General features: G+C 43.1%; 1 long non-coding RNA gene across 2 annotated transcripts; it reads left to right on the top strand.

The window, feature by feature from the left end:
• Window positions 1-3,896: 3,896 nt before the first annotated feature.
• On the top strand, window positions 3,897-14,780 carry LOC104911975 (uncharacterized). 2 transcript variants are annotated; one of them, XR_014884768.1, is made up of 6 exons: window positions 3,897-4,026; window positions 5,826-6,090; window positions 7,311-8,062; window positions 10,834-10,925; window positions 11,232-11,298; window positions 12,822-14,780. It is a non-coding gene; the product is annotated as an uncharacterized LOC104911975 (long non-coding RNA). The 2 variants fall into 2 exon arrangements; XR_014884767.1 differs by lacking the exon at window positions 3,897-4,026 and adding an exon at window positions 4,628-5,049.
• The last annotated feature ends 3,172 nt before the right edge of the window (window positions 14,781-17,952 follow it).

Genomic DNA, 17,952 nt, shown 5'->3' with positions numbered 1-17,952 from the left:
GCTAAATTCATTTCAGTCTGTCACTGGCTATGTTTTTTCTCATTGTAACAATGGTTTAAAATGGGTTTATGAAGGCGACACACGATGGATCCCGCGATGGGCAATGCCAAAACAGCCTGCAGCAGTAGCAGAAATGGCTCTCATCAGCTGCGAGGAAAAGGACATGACCCTTCATGTCAACCAGGCAAAGGGACTGCCTGGAGAAAGGCACCCAGGACCTGAGGGAAGTGGCTGTGGTACAGATGGTGCGTAGCACAGACATCCAACCTGGAGATCAGAACACAGTAGGAAAATTAACATAGGATTTTACTATTTTTCAAGTGCTTTGTTCAAGCTGTTTATTCATGAAATGCAACTTTATTTAAAAGCCACGATAGGCAGTAGGTTTAGGCTGTGCTGAAAACGTGGGGAAAACTAATGTTTATGCCTTGGAAGACATAATTCAGGGCATTCGTTTTCTAGTTTGAAGCTTACTTTTGTTTGTAGTTTGTTTGAAGTACTTTGAAAAATACAGTGTCATACAGTTGAGATTAAAAAGACATTAATATCATGTAAATTGATTTTGAAGTGCATACAGTTCCTTGATGTTCTCGTAGAACTGGCTACATAACACCAGAATAACAATACTAATGATCCAGTAAAGGGATTTTTCAGGCTAACATGACATCATCCCAGAGGTTCTCCTCATGATATTATAAGATAGTAGTTTTGTCATAGTATATAATAATAGTGATTACATTCCTTCAGACACATCACTCTTCCTATTGCCTGTGACTATGATCCATCACAAATTGGTTTACAAAACTATGAGTGAAGGTAGAGAAGAACAGCTGGACAATTTTTCACATTCTTAAATCTCCATTTTATGTTACATTCTGAAGGAAAAATTCAGATTAGCGTAGGAGGCCATCTACTCTGTTTCATGGATATGACTGATCCTTCAGGGACTTCCAGATGCATAAATTGCAATGATAACTGGATGGATGAATATAAATGCAGAGGCACTCAGAGTTCCTGACATCAACTGAATTTAAACTGACAGATTTCCTCCTCATTTGTTTTTGTTCAAAACAGTAGTCCTTTCTAGCACTTTTGGGAAGGCACTCAGTAAATACAAAAGACTGAAAAAGTATTGTCTACTTCGGCTTTTTTTTAAAACAACAAGCAAATAAATAAATAAATAAGTCTGGTCCTGTAAATAGGTTGTACTAAGAAAAGCAGGGTTATAATCTAAGAAAAGAACAACTTTTCCCTGGATATATAGTAAAATAAAACATCCATTGTTCCATTCATCTTTTCTTAGCAATAATCTATCATTACTCATGGAATTCATTTACTTATCAAAAGTGTAAATTGATTAAACCCACAAATACTTCCCAGAACTCCAAACTAAATAAAAGATTAAGAAAACATTGGGAGGGAGCACCAGCTGCTATCAACATTGATCAGTTCAGGAATTTTCTGTCAAACAGCGTACAACTTGCTCAGCAATAAATCCACATGCCCTTATTACCAATATCCTATCCTGTTTTACTTCCCAGGGAAAAACAAAACAAACAAAACAAAACAAAAAACAAACAAACAAACAAAAAAAAAACAAACCAAAAACCAACAATACATCCCTAACCCACAGAGCAAGGACACGGACAATGTTGGTTTTTTATCTCACTGTTAAAACAAATAAAAATAGAAATCAGAACCAAAGAAAATGCTTCCAGACTTCTTGGTTTTTCTTCAGTTCTATAGTCATTTACAGACTGTCATCAACACAGATACTTTGTTGAGAAGGGTGAAACATCCCCATCTTGGAATTGTATCGCATGTGAACACAAAATTCATTTCCAAATATTTTCCTAAGATTTTCAAAAGCCTGGACCACCAAAGCAAAATGCTCTAAGACCCTAACATTACATCTAGCTGTCTAAAATATTAAAATAAGCTTTTCATGTATGCTATATTTGAGTACATTCTTTTCCAAATGCACTATTAGAGCGCTCACCCCAAATTAGCAACAGTAGTTACGGCATACTGCTACGTACCAATCCCCATAAAAATGCCTGGAAGTATTCCATCTGAGGGTTTAGGGTCATCCAAAGTTACTGGACGCTTCAGCAGCTGAAATGGAAATGCTGTTCAGCTCCCCAGCCATCTTCTCTGGACCGTGCCTCTAACAAGAACAGTACACTTGCACACATTGTTGAACTACAATAGGACAGGACAGTGATTAAAGTAATGAAGCATAGTGCAATATCTTACTTGTAATGTACATTAAATATGAAAAGGAATATAAAGGGAAATGAGATGAATTTTGTACAGCTCGCCTTAACTAAGTCCCAGAGGAGATCAACTTGAATATTTAAAACATGTGTAAACGTTTTTTGAACTTACTTTGAGCACCTAGTTCAAGCCCAGACGCACTGCCCTGGGTCTGTTAGTTCTGGGTGTTCACATACATTCTCCTTTTCATCCAGTTGGCTGTCACATTGTATCTTGTAAGTTTTTAGCAGCAAATTCTATGGACAATAAGAGTTACAGTTTACCACCTTTACAAACGTCTGCCAGCCAGCACACAATGTTTCAGTCCGACCAAAGGCTTTCCAAGTTCATGCTATTCGAGGGCATTCCACTCTGTTTTATTAAATTCAGACTGTGGAGCACCATGTTTTTGCTGGCCCCTTGTTCTACTTCGGTTTGCAGTCCACCTGAGCAGTGAAGGCTGGCATGTTTGTTCCAACAAGTCTTATTTTTCTTAAAAAAAAAAAGTACTAATTCATGCAGATTTCACATAACAGTGGTATTGACAATTGAAGATTTTGCGATTTCATATCCTCTTGGGATATAAAATATCTATTCTGCTCAAACATTGCTCCTAGAGGGAGATGTGTACGTGTTGCTGAAGTTGTTTGTGACTTTGTTCACTTGATAGTTTTAGATTGTTTTGGGTGTAGTTAATTCAGTGGAGACCTACATGTGATACAACCTGCTTCTTCTCCTAGAGAATGTTATGGTATATTGCGTATCCTCTGCAGGATCTCTCACCTCACTCTGCACATTCAGATCTCTCTTCTTTTCACATCTGACACTACTGATGTATGTGAAAATATATCTGTAACAACGTACAATAAAAACATTCAGAGTTCCACCATCAGAAGAGATAAAAATGAGTGTAGTCCGACTTTCAGGATTTTAAATTAAGAATGTGAAGTGAATTTCATCATTGAAGTCTTCACAGAGTACATGTTTCCTTAACAAGACATAACTAAAATCTTACCAGAAGTCTTCCACATTTATAAGACGTGAACATAATCCTGAGCAACACTGTAGAGAAGTGTTTGTAAAGCTACGCTTCAAATTTTACCGGTTGGCAATTTTCTCGTCTGCATCATTAACCCATTTGGGCATTTGTCACATCACTACTCCCATATTTCCACTGCCGTCTTTAGTCACATTTTCTCTGAGGTACAAAGCTTTTACAGGTTGAACAGACTTTTGATTTCCTTTTTCTTTTGTTCGGACGTGGGGCGAGGGAAAGCGGAGTGGAGATGGCACGCAGCGGGGGCCTCTGGAAACTGTTAAGGCCGGGGAGGTTCTTTGGAGGGATGATACTCCATTGTTCTGCTCGTGTCAGATGCAAAGTGATCCGTTTGAATTAGGCACAAGTATTTAACTTATTAATGAATCCTACAGTGAGATGAGAAGGAGAAGCGCGTAACAAACTGTAATTTAAAGTGTCATTTAAGTCCCTAGTTCAGATCTAGAGTCCACATGCTTAACTGTCAGAGCCCCGGAGCGGCCCTAACGAGGCCGGCTGTGCTAACGAGGCAGCGACTTCCAGGTGCCGCGGGGCCGCGCACAGCTGCGCCTCGTCGGGAGCCCCGGGCGGGACCCGCCCCAAAGCCTCCCAAAGCCTCTTAAGCTCCGCCGGAGGCTGCTGAGAGCTACGGGGGAGTTCCTGCGGTTCTTCGTGGCAGATGGAGCGGGATCTAGCGCTTTGACTGGTCCTAGTGCTGCTGGGGTTCAGGAGCGGTATGTGAATCTTCTTTTAAAATTGAGCCTGGGGATTCTCTTTAATGTTCTTGTTGTGTTGTTTTGTTTTAGGGTGCTTTGAGATCTCTCGCGATAAGAATCAGCCCAAATCAGTGAGCTGTTCTGGTAGTAAAGGGACCTTGGAGGCGGTGAGCACTCGAGAGCCATTAGGATCTTTTCGGCTGGAGCAGGAGGCTGCTGGGCTCCCCTCGGCTGTTTGCAGCCGATATGGTGTTGCTGCCCAGATCTCATAGCGTATTTGTAGAGGGCTGCCACTCGGATCCCTGAGTCCCACCCCAGCTCCGGGGTGCTTTCAGCCCCCCTTCCCCAGGGTTTTTCTTAAGCGGGTGCTTTAGTTCTTCAAGCTCTCATTAGTAGGGGCAAGTGGAATGGGGCCGTATTCCTGCAGCCTCAGTACTGTTAGGGGGAAGAAGTAACGCAAAGGGCTGCCGAAACAGAAGTTTTCTCCTATTGCAGACTGAGCAAGGGCTGCAGTAAAGCCTCTCGTCAGCCCGAAGCGGTGAGTGTTTAGGAGTCACTTGGTAAGGTCTCTCGTCTTGCAGTTTATGTACGGCTGCTGCTTGGCTACCTCTGTGTCTTTAGGATCGGCACGGCGCCGCTGCTGGGCTCTCTCGTGGCTTTTTAGAAGGGTCGGCACGGGGCTGCTGCCCGACAGCCTGAGACCGAGCACGACTCCGGGGTGGCCTCAGCCCCCGAGGGGGGGTTTTGTGTGTGCTTGTGCCCTCCCATTTCCAGCCGTGGGAGTGAGCAGATGGGGCTATGTATTTTTTTTTCCCTCCTTCATGTGTAACTACGGGAGCCTGATCTACTTCTTCTTGTGGAGACCTGGTGGGGCAGCTTGCATGACTGGAACGATGTTGTAGATGGCTCTGTTCCTTTTAGGAAAGAGACTGGCAAGGTGTTGGAGTCTCTCTCTCTGTGAGAGAACAAGCATATATTGAGCTCTGTCGAGGAGTGTATGAAGAACTAGTGGAGCGCTTACATGTGAGGCTCAAGAGACAGGTAAATGTAGACAACGTTACTGGGGGTGTTGGTTACAGACTAGGATGAGGAAGTTAATAGACCTTCTGCATGCAGTTGGAAGTAGCCTCACAGCTGTGGGCATTAGTTCTCATGGTAGACTTTGTGAGAGGTGGATTGTGTTTTTGCAGTGGAAACTTCTAATATTTCTCATTGGTAAATGAGAGGGAGATTAATGCTAGCTCTCTAGATAGTGACTTTTACCCAGGAGAAAGCCTGGATGATATGAGAACCCAAAAAGACAAATCAGAAAACCTGGTGACCCTTCTCTGCCCTCTAATAGAAACTGGGCATACATATGAAGAGAGTGAAGGTGGGTACTCTGTTAGTGTTAAGGAGGTCCCCTACTGAGCTGGCCGAATTAAAGAAAGATTTTGGTTACACCCTTAGGAAGTCAGAGACAGTATGTGTGGAAAATCCCACTAACGGGGGAGGACAGATCCTGTTGATTTAAAAAAGAAATCGGAGGCTTATTGGGGACCTGGAATATTTTTCACCACTGACAACCACATTGCCCTGTGGTCTCTTACTTAAAGAGCTGGTTAATGGGATGATTACTCCCTGGGACAACTGATTTTGATTGATTTGCTGCACATTGGTCCTGTCCCTTTAACCCTCAAAAAGCCTCTTAACAGATACATCTGGAAGGCTCAAGATAATAAGGGGAAAACGTAAAGTAACTCTCTGGATTTCACTTGCCTTCCAACTGTGGTTCATTTGGGACCAGGGAAGTTTATTTTTGTTCTTCTCTTTTCCAGTTAAGTTTTCCAGTTAAGCTTTCTCTAACCTTGGTTCCTCTGTGTATGGGAACTGCTGAATCGTGGCCTGAACCTCTGATCACCTGAAGCAAGCAATGAGTCAGCTGTGGCAGCACAGGTGAAGGCAATTCTGCTGAGTGACTAGAAGGTGTGGAGCCTGGCTGCACCTCTCCTAGACCCTATTTAAGGGCTGACTGCCACTGAGGAAGGATCTCTCTAGAGATCACTCTTCTTGAAGTCTTTTTTTTGTGACCCCAGGACATAGGTAAGCCTTCCATTCATTCCTGATTATCTGTCTCTAACACAATCTTTCCAACCTAACTTCTCTGTATACTTATTGATTATACATCTGTATGCTCATCGTTTATACACTCTGGAACTGGGAAGTTCTCTCTTTTGTTTTCCATATGCTATTGAATGCTGATCCTGTTGCTGAGCCTCACATGTTCCCTTCTCACCCTGCTCCTTTCTCAGGGATCCCTGTGGTATCATTAATGTCACTGTTTCAGACAGGCATATTCAGATTAATATTTGTATTTGTTTATGCTGACCCTATAACATTCACTGGCTGGTCATGGTCCCATGCCCATATTGGGCATGCTGGATGTATGGGACTGAATTCTAATTCTAACTGAGGCTTAACCCTTTCCACCATGGTTAACCACAGTCCTGAAATATATTCAGGAAGTGAATGGGGCCAGGATAGTACTGGCAACTCTGGGGAGATTAGAACAAAGAATAAAAGTAGGGTGTCAAATGAGTGATCTATATGCACTGCAACAACTCTGCAGTTTTCCTTATCAGCACTGAGAACCAATCAGTGGTTCTTATCTAATGTATTATCTCAGTGGGAAAGAGCTAATATAAAAGACCACCAGTTAATTGTACATGCACTTGTCAAACTCAATGTCTTCCTAGCTCTTCTGTGCAAAAGGTAAAGGAAATACTTTATTCACTGAAATTTGAAAGGTGAGCTGGGACAATGCAAACACATTTGAAAGAGAATTTCAGTCTTGGTAGTGTCTAGTTAATTTTACTTATGATCCTGTTAATAACAATAAGCAATGCTTTGGTACATACTGTATAGCCAATCATTGTGCAGGGACTGAATCGCAATGGGGTTATGCTCTACCCATTAGAACAGAGTATGGGCCCAATAAAATGGAAACTAGTGGTGAACTATTGATGTTAGTTCATGTGCTGTATGGGAACAAAAAGGATTTATTTTGAGAGTAATACCATCAAGACTCAAGACATTTGTCTTGACTCTGAGTAAAGTATTTCTCACTTTAGAGGTATCGCAATGAGACTCCTGAAATGGTGCTCACCTATATTGGAAAAGGATGTGTGTGTAGGAGAACCTCTCACAATTTTATACTGATAGGTATTATTACTGTAGATACAAGCAAACATTTGAATGTTTGTAACTTTACTAACGTTATGGGATGTGACTCTAGTTATTCAGTTCCAGTTATGTCCTATCAGTTGCTGTGGTCCAATTATACATCAATCCAAGACTTGTCTCCTGTCCCACTTGGAATGAATACTCGGTAAAGAAATTACAATGTGACAATCTGTACCAGCTGCTAGACTGCATCCAAGATAACGGACAAACTTAGATTACTGTTATCCATGATATGGAGGAGATGTGCCATGTTCTGGAAAGGGTGAAGAAGGATGGAGAACACCGCTGATGGGAAATAATCCTTGGATGGTCACCAACAGCAAGAGGAGTTTTTAATTCTGTACTTCACCCAGATGTGATCATATTAATCATAACGCTGTGTATTGGTTGTAATAATATTGTATATGAAAGTCTGACTGACTCGGCTCGAATTACCCAAGGAGTCTGAAAGTTGTCCCAGGTATTAAATTACTTTTCCTAGCCTCATGGTGATCCATGAATAAGGTGAGTTCCATTATGTAAAGTGGCAGCACTCACATTTTTTTTTTCCTTTGAGTTTGTGTTATTTTTACAATGTATATTTTCCTTCTCCCCTCATTCCCCTTAATGCTTTTTTCTTGAAACAACCATGGGACAGTGACAATAAGCTTTGCATGCTGGGTGGTGTGAGAAGAGAGAACAATGCTTGGCTCAAAGCTTGTTCAGAGGCAACCATCTGATACATGAGAAACTGGAGAATGCTTGGTTCAAAGCCTGTTTAATGGTGTCCATCCAAGGCATGACCTGCCCAACAAGTTTTTGACATAAATGGTTGACTACCATGAGCACAGAGGTAAGAGAACAAATGCACTCATCCTCCTGATGAACAAAATGTGGGTACCCTGACAGCTACCATCACTATAATGGACAGGACATGATGACCCTGATAATTGGGGTAGGCAGGCCTGAAGAGTTCTGAGGAAGAATGGGTACCCTATCTGCCAAAATGCAGCTGTGGGTCAATGAGACATTACTGACCAACCTGCTGCCTCCCCATGGACCAATGAGACATTGTTGGATTCCCTGGTGGTGACTATCCCTGCTCTGTAAACTGTTTGTTGGAATTTCTGTCTTTACTATTGTTAACTTCCACATATTCCCTGCATTCCTTAGTAGCTTAGAACCTGTAATGCTGATTATGCTCTGATTCCAGACTTGCTACTTGTTCATACTGGGATGAATCGTACAAGGGTGAAGAAATTGTTGTTAGTAATCTTTTTATATATATATATATGTATATATGAGGAGAATTGCTGCGCTGCCATTCAGCGAGACCTGGACAGGCTGGAGAGCTGGGCAGTAAGAAACCGGATGAGGTTCAACAAAAGCAAGTGTAGGGTCTTACACCTAGGGAGGAATAATTGCATGCACCAATACAGGCTGGGGGATGAGCTGTTGGAGAGGAGCTCTGCAGAGAGGGACCTGGGCGTCCTGCTGGATGACAGGTTGGCCATGAGCCAGCAGTGTGCCCTCGTGGCCAAAAAGGCCAATGGCATTCTGGGATGCATTAAGAAGAGCGTGTCCAGCAGGTCGAGGGAGGTGATCCTCCCCCTCTACTCTGCCCTGGTAAGGCCTCATCTGGAGTACTGTGTCCAGTTCTGGGCACCCTAGTACAAAAAAGACAGGGATCTCTTGGAAAGAGTCCAGCGGAGAGCCACAAAGATGGTGAAGGGCCTGGAGCATCTCCCCTATGAAGAAAGGCTAAGTGAACTGGGTCTGTTTAGCCTTGAGAAAAGAAGACTGAGAGGGGACCTGATCCAGGTTTATAAATATCTGAGGTGTGGCGGCCATAGCGGTGAGGCCAGTCTCTTTTCAGTGGTACGTGGAGACAGGACGAGGGGAAATGGACATAAGCTGCAGCACAGGAAGTTTCGCATGAATGTGCGTAAGAACCTCTTCACGGTGAGGGTGACGGAGCACTGGAACAGGCTGCCCAGGGAGGTTGTGGAGTCTCCTTCTCTGGAGATATTCAAGTCTCGCCTGGACACCTACCTGTGCGACCTGGTGTAGGGAACCTGCTTTGGCAGGGGGGTTGGTCTCGATGATCTCTAGAGGTCCCTTCCAACCCCTACAATTCTGTGATTCTGTGAATAGCAAGATGAGTTTTGATAAATTATCTATCATCAAGTTATGATAGTAGAGTAGTCTTCTAATATTATAAATATTTCATGGTCTGGTTCAAAAATTCAAGAGGATAAAAAGAAAGAGGGGGAATTGTGTGAGGTTTTTTTTTTTTTTGCAGTGGGAATTTCCAGTATTTCTGTATGTAGCATAAGGTAAGTTGCCTTTCACAAAGAAAGCTGCTGAACAGAGTAAAGCAGAGACTGCTCCATTCTGATGTAGGTAAAATTGGCACAGGCACTAGGTAAGGTAATTATATAGGGTAGGGGAGAGTCTGGTATGGGACAACTAGTATGCTAATTTTTGAAAACATTGTCCTCCTATTGCCATAAAAGGTACAGAATGCACCCAAAGACAGTGGGTTGGTGATAGATGTGTGGACGTGTAATGGAGCAATGGTGTTGGAAGTTGGAAGTTGGAACTAAACCAAGTAGTGCCAGGAGAGGCTTTACCTGTGTCAGACCCAGGGTATGTAACAGAATGGATTTCACTGGCTAGTTGTGCAATTTCTCCCTTTTCTTTTGTGGGGGGATGTGTGGCCATTATTGCAATCATGAGTAAACTGTTCTTAACAGATCTTTGCCTGATTAGAAATTTTTGATCTTGTGTGTTTCTCACAACTTGAACCACTCTGTCAGCTGTTAAGAAAGCAAGGCTGCCAAGAGTGCTCATTCCAGAGGTTCTTGTAATGTGTCAAAGATAAATTCTTTTGACACAGGTGATGAGGGAGCTATTAGGAGAGGGGTGCTGCTGGAGCTTGCTCTCCCTATTACAGAAGGGCTGTTTGGGGACAGGAAGACCCCAGTGTGAAGTGTGGCAGTTGTGAGACTGCAGTGTTCAGGATTGAAACACTGGACTTTAAGGGAGCCAACTTTGTCCTCTTAAGGGATCTGCTTGGAGGTATCCTTTGGGTTAGAGCATCAGAAGGGGTCCTGTGTGCAATTGTTGATGCTGTTGTGTTATTGTTACCTCCTCCATGCTTGGGCTGTGCATCCCAAAGAGTAAGGAACTGAGCAGGAATGGCAGGAGACCTGCAGGGGTAAATGAGGAACTCATGGATGAACTTGAAGGGGAGAAAGAAGGGCTGAGGGAGGTTAAGGCCCTCTCAGTATTGTCTTTAGGAGGGTTAACAGAAGTATATCAACAGAAAGGCAGACTAGAGAATGTGTGGGCCCCTGCTTTACAAGGTGGAGGCTCTGGTAATGGGGGATGCATTACTGCACTGAATGCCTTTTTGTTTTTAGTTGTTGCTGTGAGACTGCTCCTTGGGAACCCTGGATTCTGGAGCAAAGGTGACTTGTTGAACTTGTTTTATTGTGGATGAGCTGGCCAAAGGTAGTTTTGGGGAAATGGATGCCAGCAAATGTCTGAGTGTGCTGAGGGAGCTGCCAGAGGTGACTGCCAAATAGCTCTCTGTCACATTTCCTCTGTTCTTTCCTACAGGAGAGGTGCCTGAAGACTGGAGGATAGCTGATGTTACAGCTTGTTCTGGGTGTCATCTCCAAGTGACTTGAAGAGGAGTTTATAAGGTGCAGGTGAGGTGGAAATTGTAGTGGGCCAAATAGTAGCTTTGTATGTTGTCTTGATTGTCCAGTTAGTAGTATGGGGGAAAGGGTTCATGGTCTTGAACAGCAGAAGGTCTATGCAAACAAAGGAGAATGGTTAAAGTGGGAGGGATGGGATAGGCTGCTGAGCCCTCTTTTCTGAGTGTGTGTTAGGGAAGTGGGCTGGCTGGCTTAGATTGTGATCTTGTTGTAGGGTGAGGGCCTCAGTGATGTCTCTGGAACAAGGTGAGTTGTCTGTTTATCTTGTACCTGTGTGTTGATGTGCTTTCTTTGCAGGTCTGGAGAGCAGCTCTTCTGTGCTGGAGTTTGGGGTCCAGCTCTGGTGAAGGAGCAGAGGTAACAGGTAGGATGTTGTGGGTGTTAGGTACTGTTGGCTTTGAGGTTATTGATGGTTGGCAGCCAAAAGTAGAGTTCCCACAAGCTGGGGGCTCTGCTTTTGGCTGCTGAATTGGGGCTGTTGGCTGGGGTTTGCACTATCTCAGAGAGATTATTTTTTTTTTTTTGGGTGGGAGGGTGGGATGGTCAATCTCGGAAGTTTTTTGGCTGGAAAGGGGTAGCTGGGGGTGGGGGGAAGCCCCCTCCTGAGTGGGGAGGGGGGTGGGTGGGGGAAAGCCCCCTCCTGAGTGGGGAGGGGGGTGGGTGGGGGAAAGCCCCCTCCTGAGTGGGGAGGGGGGTGGGTGGGGGAAAGCCCCCTCCTGAGTGGCTCTTATGTGGTGGTGGCTGCTTTGCAGCAGTGCTCCTGGGCTGGAAGGAGGAAGTTTATTTCAAAGCTCAGGTAAACCCTCTTGGAAACAATTCTTGTTCAGAGGTTGCTTGTTCTGTGGTAATAGACTGTGCCCTGGGGGTTTGGGTAAGTGGCTGGAGGTGATACTCACTTGTGGTGAGTGGGAGTAAACCAGCTATAGCATACACAGGATGTGTACAATATCAGCAGCCCAAGTAGGCTGAGACCCTCAAGATGGATGGAAGCTGCTGCTCTCTGAGACTTTTCCAAGCTACTCTTGGGGGGAAAAAAATAATTAGACTAATGGGAAAACTAAAGACAAACAAGGAAAATGCTTATGATCTCTCCTCTTGTGAGAGGTCTCTAACAAGGCCAACTTGGTTTTGTGTTTATTTATAAAAAAAATAAAAGTATCTCCTGTGGATATGGTGTAATATTTAAGAGCATGCCTCAAAATGAGCTGGATTGATGGGCAGGAAATCTAGAAATTTAACTTTTTAACAGCGGAAAAACTAGGTCTCATGGTTGAGAGATGTCTCTTTCTTTATCTTGCTGAAGCAAAACTGTATAGGTCTAACTCTGTTCTTCTTGCAAATTCTATGCCCTCAAAATACTGATAACAGAGTTTCACCCTGTGGGGTGATAAGTGGGTGATGGTAGGTCCTCTTCATAGAACTATCAACTTGTGGCAGCTCTTTGTAAAGGCAGTTTCTACTGCAGGTGGAAAGGCTCTGTGCTATGTGTGGGACCTGGGATGCCTAAGTATCTGCATGAAAATAAAACAGCTAGTAAGCTAAAGCTTTTGTAGTAAAGCAGATGCCTATCTGTCTCCAATGTAAAGCCAAAAAAAAAAACCAAATTCTTACTTACCACAGACAAAGGATGCGCCTGCTATTTCTGTACTTGGGACTTATTTTCTGGCTGGTGCCATTAGCTGAATTATCTTGAGGGATGATAAAGGGGATGAAAGTGACCCCTTCTGCAGTTAGCCATTTAGCAATGCATGTTCTGTTGTTTAAAAAAAAAAAACTGTCCATAACAAGTGTTTGCAAATCATCTACTTCCATAGTACAATACCTCAGACTTGCTTTACTCACCACATGAAATCACTGAGTACATCTCTGGCATTTATATTTTTGCAGCTGAATTTCTGCACAATGGCCTTGCTCGACTGTGGTAGTTTCCCCAGCTTGAAGATAAGTGTGCTATCCTGAGAGAGGAGTGGCATTGACTGCAACAAACTTCTGGCTTCCTTTTTTAAGCTGAGACTGCTGAGAATTGTATCTGGTTTCTCGCTTGGTAACTCAGGAGCATGTGTCTTGGTGAAACCCTTTGTGTTGAACCTCTGAGTGAGTTCCTGGGAACCTTCCTCCCAAACTGAGACTGAACTGTAGCAAAAATGACTAATAAGTTATACTCTGCATTTGCTCCTTAACAAAAGACAAGGAACTTCACTGGGGTGATGCCTTTGCATTAAATGTTTGTGTGCAGTATATTGTATCTTAATGTGAGTTTGAAGTTACTAATAACCTTTGGATCATTAACTAATTAAAAGCAGTTCTGCTGTGATTGAAGTGCAACAGCAGCAGTGCAGGATAGAAAATTGAGCTCATTTAGGTAGATATGATACTGCTTTTGTCATGACTTGACTTCAACAGCACCTCAGTGAGTTATGAGGTTGACTAATTAGTGCAAGCATGTCTGCTGGTGATTAACCTGTTGCTCCTGGTGATAACAGGACATAGCTTTTCTCCAGCTTTTTTTAGACATCTCCAGAGGGATGTCTAAAATATATATTACTAAGATTGAGAGTACACAAACTCAGTGAAATGTCTATTTTGCACAGAGTAGGAATGCACTTGGGGTTGGAAGGGACCTATGACTATTACCTCTGTGTGAGACCACCTGAACTTCAAGTGCTACTTCCAGGAGAAGCATCCAAATGTTTCTCAAACTTGATCAGCCTGGGCCTGTAACTGTTGCCCTGAGGAGCTTGTTCTATTACCTAACCACCATCTGGTAAAGGAACTTGCATAATCTCCAGTGTGGCTTAATACACATAAGTTCCTTGCCCTGGCCAGTTGTAGAAATACTGAAGAACTGAACCGAAGCCCTGTGGACTCTGAGTGATGCTGGCCTCCATGCTCTTATTTATTCTAACAAACAAAAATCTGACCTTTGTTCTTTTATTGTTTATACTGAACACCAATCCCTTGTTGCACATGAGGAACGCAAGGAAGCTCTAACCTTCTCCAATTTCTACACTCACTTGCACGAATCATAGCCATAGTTATTTCCCTTCCATATCATCTTGGGTTACTGTGCTGAGAAAACAAATCCCTTCCCCCAGCCTACATGCTTTGTGACAAACCATGGGGCTTCTTTTTAAATAGAAATAGCAGTAAAAATAAACCATACAGGGATAAGAGGAGGTCTTTTAAACTTGATGTGATTCAGCTAAACTTGATGTGATTCAGCTGTTCTCAGGGGGTCATAGGTTCTTTTGTTGTTAAGTACATAAAAAAGTAGTAGAAGCAGGAAAACTAAGCAAAAGCACAGGAGAATGGGTTCAACAACCTCCAAAGAAGAAAAGTGAGCTCACTTGTTGGTACTGCTGGGGAAGACAGTTGTGGAGATGGTTGGGCTGATACCCTTTCATTTTGTTTTTAGTAATATTTAAAGTAGGATGATCAAACAGAAATGTACATCCCTAAAGTCATCCTCTGACTCTCTGAACCCTCTTCTCCGTTGCTTACACTGAGATAGGAGGCCAAATCTGAAGTTTTACTTAGAAAAGACACAGGAAGAACTTGCTTGGTTCCGAGACATGGCAGCTATCTAGCTCTTAAAGGAAACTTAATTGCCATTCTCAAGAAATAACTGGTTTCCAACCAAGCTGACTTCCAGATGCAAGTTCACAATGGCAATTTTTTTCCCCTTCAACTCAGAGTATTTCAGAGTATTTACACTCTTGTGTATATTAAAAAAAAATTATCTAGGAAATAGCTTTTTTGGCAACCCAAATTGTTAACTTCACATTATGTTCTCTGCTCAGAAAAGCCCTAGTTCTATTTACCCCACAGACAGTTCACATAATTAAGAAGGCCCACTGGCATAAAGAATTTCAGTAGTTTTGGGAAAGGTGAATTTGCCTTGAAGATTTTTCAGGGATTGCAAGACTAAGCTTGTTTCCCCCTTTCCACAGGATTTGCTTACAGTTGGACTGACCTCCTCCCTTCACAGTGACACTCTGAATAACTCTGTGCTCAGATCAGCAATTAATAATGTCATTGTGCTATCCCATCCTACCAGAACTCTTTGCTCTGGAAAGCAATTGCATTTTTCAGACAGCATATATTGTTTTATAGGAACAAAGTATGCAGAGTCCCTGTAAAGTGCAAAGCATGCTGGAAGCAGCTGTTTCCACAGAGGCAGCTTCTCTGCTGAGACTTGAAAGAAGTTCTCTGTAAGTTACCTGCATCTGAGCAATTGTTTCTGAGAAGCACATAGAATCCAAAAGACAATAAACAACGAAGAAGAAACCTCCAGAAGAAAACAAGTTCCAATATTAAAAGCCCCATCGTTATGAAAATCTGCAACGAGGGGGAATAATGCCAGCCAAGCAGCGTAATGTCTCACAGGTTCTGTTTCTGCAGCATTTGATATGCTTCACAGCTTTCACTTAACTCAGACAGAGGAGGCTAATTATGAAATTACTACATAAAATAGAGTACAGCACTCAATGCGCAGAAGAAAAAAAAAATTTATTCTCAAATGTGAATTAGAAAGGAGTGTGAAAGGAGGTCTTTAAGGACACCTTTCTGAGAACACGGGAGTTCTCCAGCCCCCAGCAGTTTAGATGAAACTGAACTCAGCAGAAGATTTAAAAACACAAAAAATAGATAGGAAGGGATTTCTGCAAACACATTGCTCGGAAGAGAATGGGCAAGGAAAGTGTTCTCACTCTCATAAGTGAGAAAAGGCAATAACAGACATAGGGAAGGCTGAGGTGCTCAGTGTTCTTCAACTCAATTTTTGCTGGTGGTCAGGATTTCCATATCTCTCGTGTCCCTAGACCTCCGGGCACAGGCTGGGGGATCAAAATCCCTCCTAGTATAAGATAAGGATGAGTCTGAGACCACCTGATGAGGCTAAATGCATCCAAGTCTCTGGGGCCTGATAACAGGCATCCCAGGCTCAGGGCCTTGCTAGATATGAGCACAGATCAGAAGAACTCACTGAGGTCAGCCCTGTGGAGAAGAACTCGGGGATTCCGGTGGACTAGAAGCTCAATGTGAGCCAACAGCACATACTTACAGCCCAGAAAAATCAAGGATATCCTGGGCTGCATCAAGAGAGGGAGGTGATTGTCCCCCTATACTCTGCCCTCATGAAGCTCTATCTGGAGCCCTGTACCTGGGGCCCTCAGCACGAGAGAGAATGTGGAGCTCGTGGAGTGGAGCCAGAGAAAGGCCACAAAGATGAGCAAAGAGCTGCAGCACCCCTCCTATCAAGGAAAGTTAAGGGAATTTTAAAGGAATTAAGTTTGTCTATCTCAGAAAAAAATGCCCCACTGTGGCTTCTAGCACTTGAAGGGCGCTTTAAACAGGAGGGGGACCGACTTTTTACATGGTCTGGGAAATACTGGAAGGTGATGGAAAGCACAGCAATAACAGCAGGGTGGCAAAGCCCTCAGCTGCAGCAAATGAGAACAAGCCCAAACACAGTAGCAGCAGCTGTAGATGCAGAAACAAAGAAAAATAGGTGCTTACCTTCAGAAGACCTCCAGGAGGCAGGAATTGCCAGCAAGACACCCACACCTCCACTGCCAACCCTTAAATGAGGTCTGGGAAGGGGTCATTCAGCTCCACCCCTCCCGGTCATTCAGCTGCATTGCATGCATCTGAGCTTCTCTGGCTTGACCCCGCCTTCCCACCAGGTGCTCAATCACCTGTTCAAGCTGTGATTTGGCATTTCCACTACAACCTGATAGTGACAGGACAAGGCAAAATGCCTTTGATCTAAAAAAGGGGAGATTTAGGTTAGATATTAGGAGGCAGGAATTTTTTACTCGAGACACTGGCACAGGATGCCCGGTGAAGTTGTGATTAACTCATCTTTGGAGGCATTCAAGGCCAGGCTGCACAGGGCTCTGGGCAGCACAATTGAGTGGGTGGCAGCCCCGGCCATGGCAGAGGTGTTCGAGCTCGATAATCTTTAGGATCTGATCCATTCTGTGATAGAAATGGATCAACCGAGGCCAAGCCAATTGTTGTCTGTTTGTTTTTAACATCACATAGAGATACAACATCGTAAGCCATTCCTAAGTTCAGAGCAGAGCCCTGCTGTTGATTTTTATCGGGTTTTCTTTTGACAAAATTTTATTCAGCTTTGGAAAAGTATTCAGTGTACAAGCAATGCGTCGGTATCTCTAGCGATTTTCCACTCCCCAGCAAGGCAAAGTGTTCAAGTCAGTCAATGATCAATGATGATATCACTGGACTCACGTACAGTTCATTAACTTTTTCTAGCTAGTATTCTAACAAGTAATAAAATACAGACCATGAACTCCCCTTGAAATACAACAGCACAGTTGGAATTAGGACCAAATAAGTACTAAAATAAATAACTAATAAATAAAGCTGCACAAAACAAACGTACAAAGTAAATCAACTTCACTATTGTCAAGGTAAGCCTAGATAGGATATGTAATATCACATAGGTTGCGTCACCAATTCACAACAGAAACTTACCATTTTACCATGGAAGTCATGTTCTCTGGCTTCATTTTGATATGATTTCCAGGTTAATTGGAAGTGAATAATTAGTCACAGCTACTGACTAATTAATTGATTCTAAACTAAGAATTAAGGGACTGCTACCTATTTCTTACTCTAGTGGGGACAGATAACGAGAAGTGCGGTTCTGTTTTGTCCAGCGGCACCTAAAAGTGAACTGGCTTCAAATCACAACTAGGGCAAAGCTCAAAGGTTTCTTTCCAGTGAAGTAGCTGAGTGTCTGTGAATGTTTCTGATACTGTGGTGATTTGGGCACAGCTAACAGACATGCTCCCGCCAGGCTGTTCTCTTAGTGCCCCTCTTCATCAGGAACTGAAGCTAGAAATCTCTGGGCAACAAAAGGAGATCGCTTACCAATTCTGTTGTGAGAAAAACAGATTGGCCTTGGGAAAATTTATTGTCTGTCAATTAAAATAAATACTTACTGATCTGAGTAGAAAAAAGCATTATTTGCAGGGTTTTCTAAAAACAAATA

The sequence above is a fragment of the Meleagris gallopavo genome, chromosome 8 (assembly GCF_905368555.1).
Source record: "Meleagris gallopavo chromosome 8, MGAL_WU_HG_1.1, whole genome shotgun sequence".
Taxonomy (NCBI): domain Eukaryota; kingdom Metazoa; phylum Chordata; class Aves; order Galliformes; family Phasianidae; genus Meleagris; species Meleagris gallopavo.
Note: the sequence above shows the minus strand (reverse complement) of the source record. Positions and strands in the feature narration are given on the sequence as shown.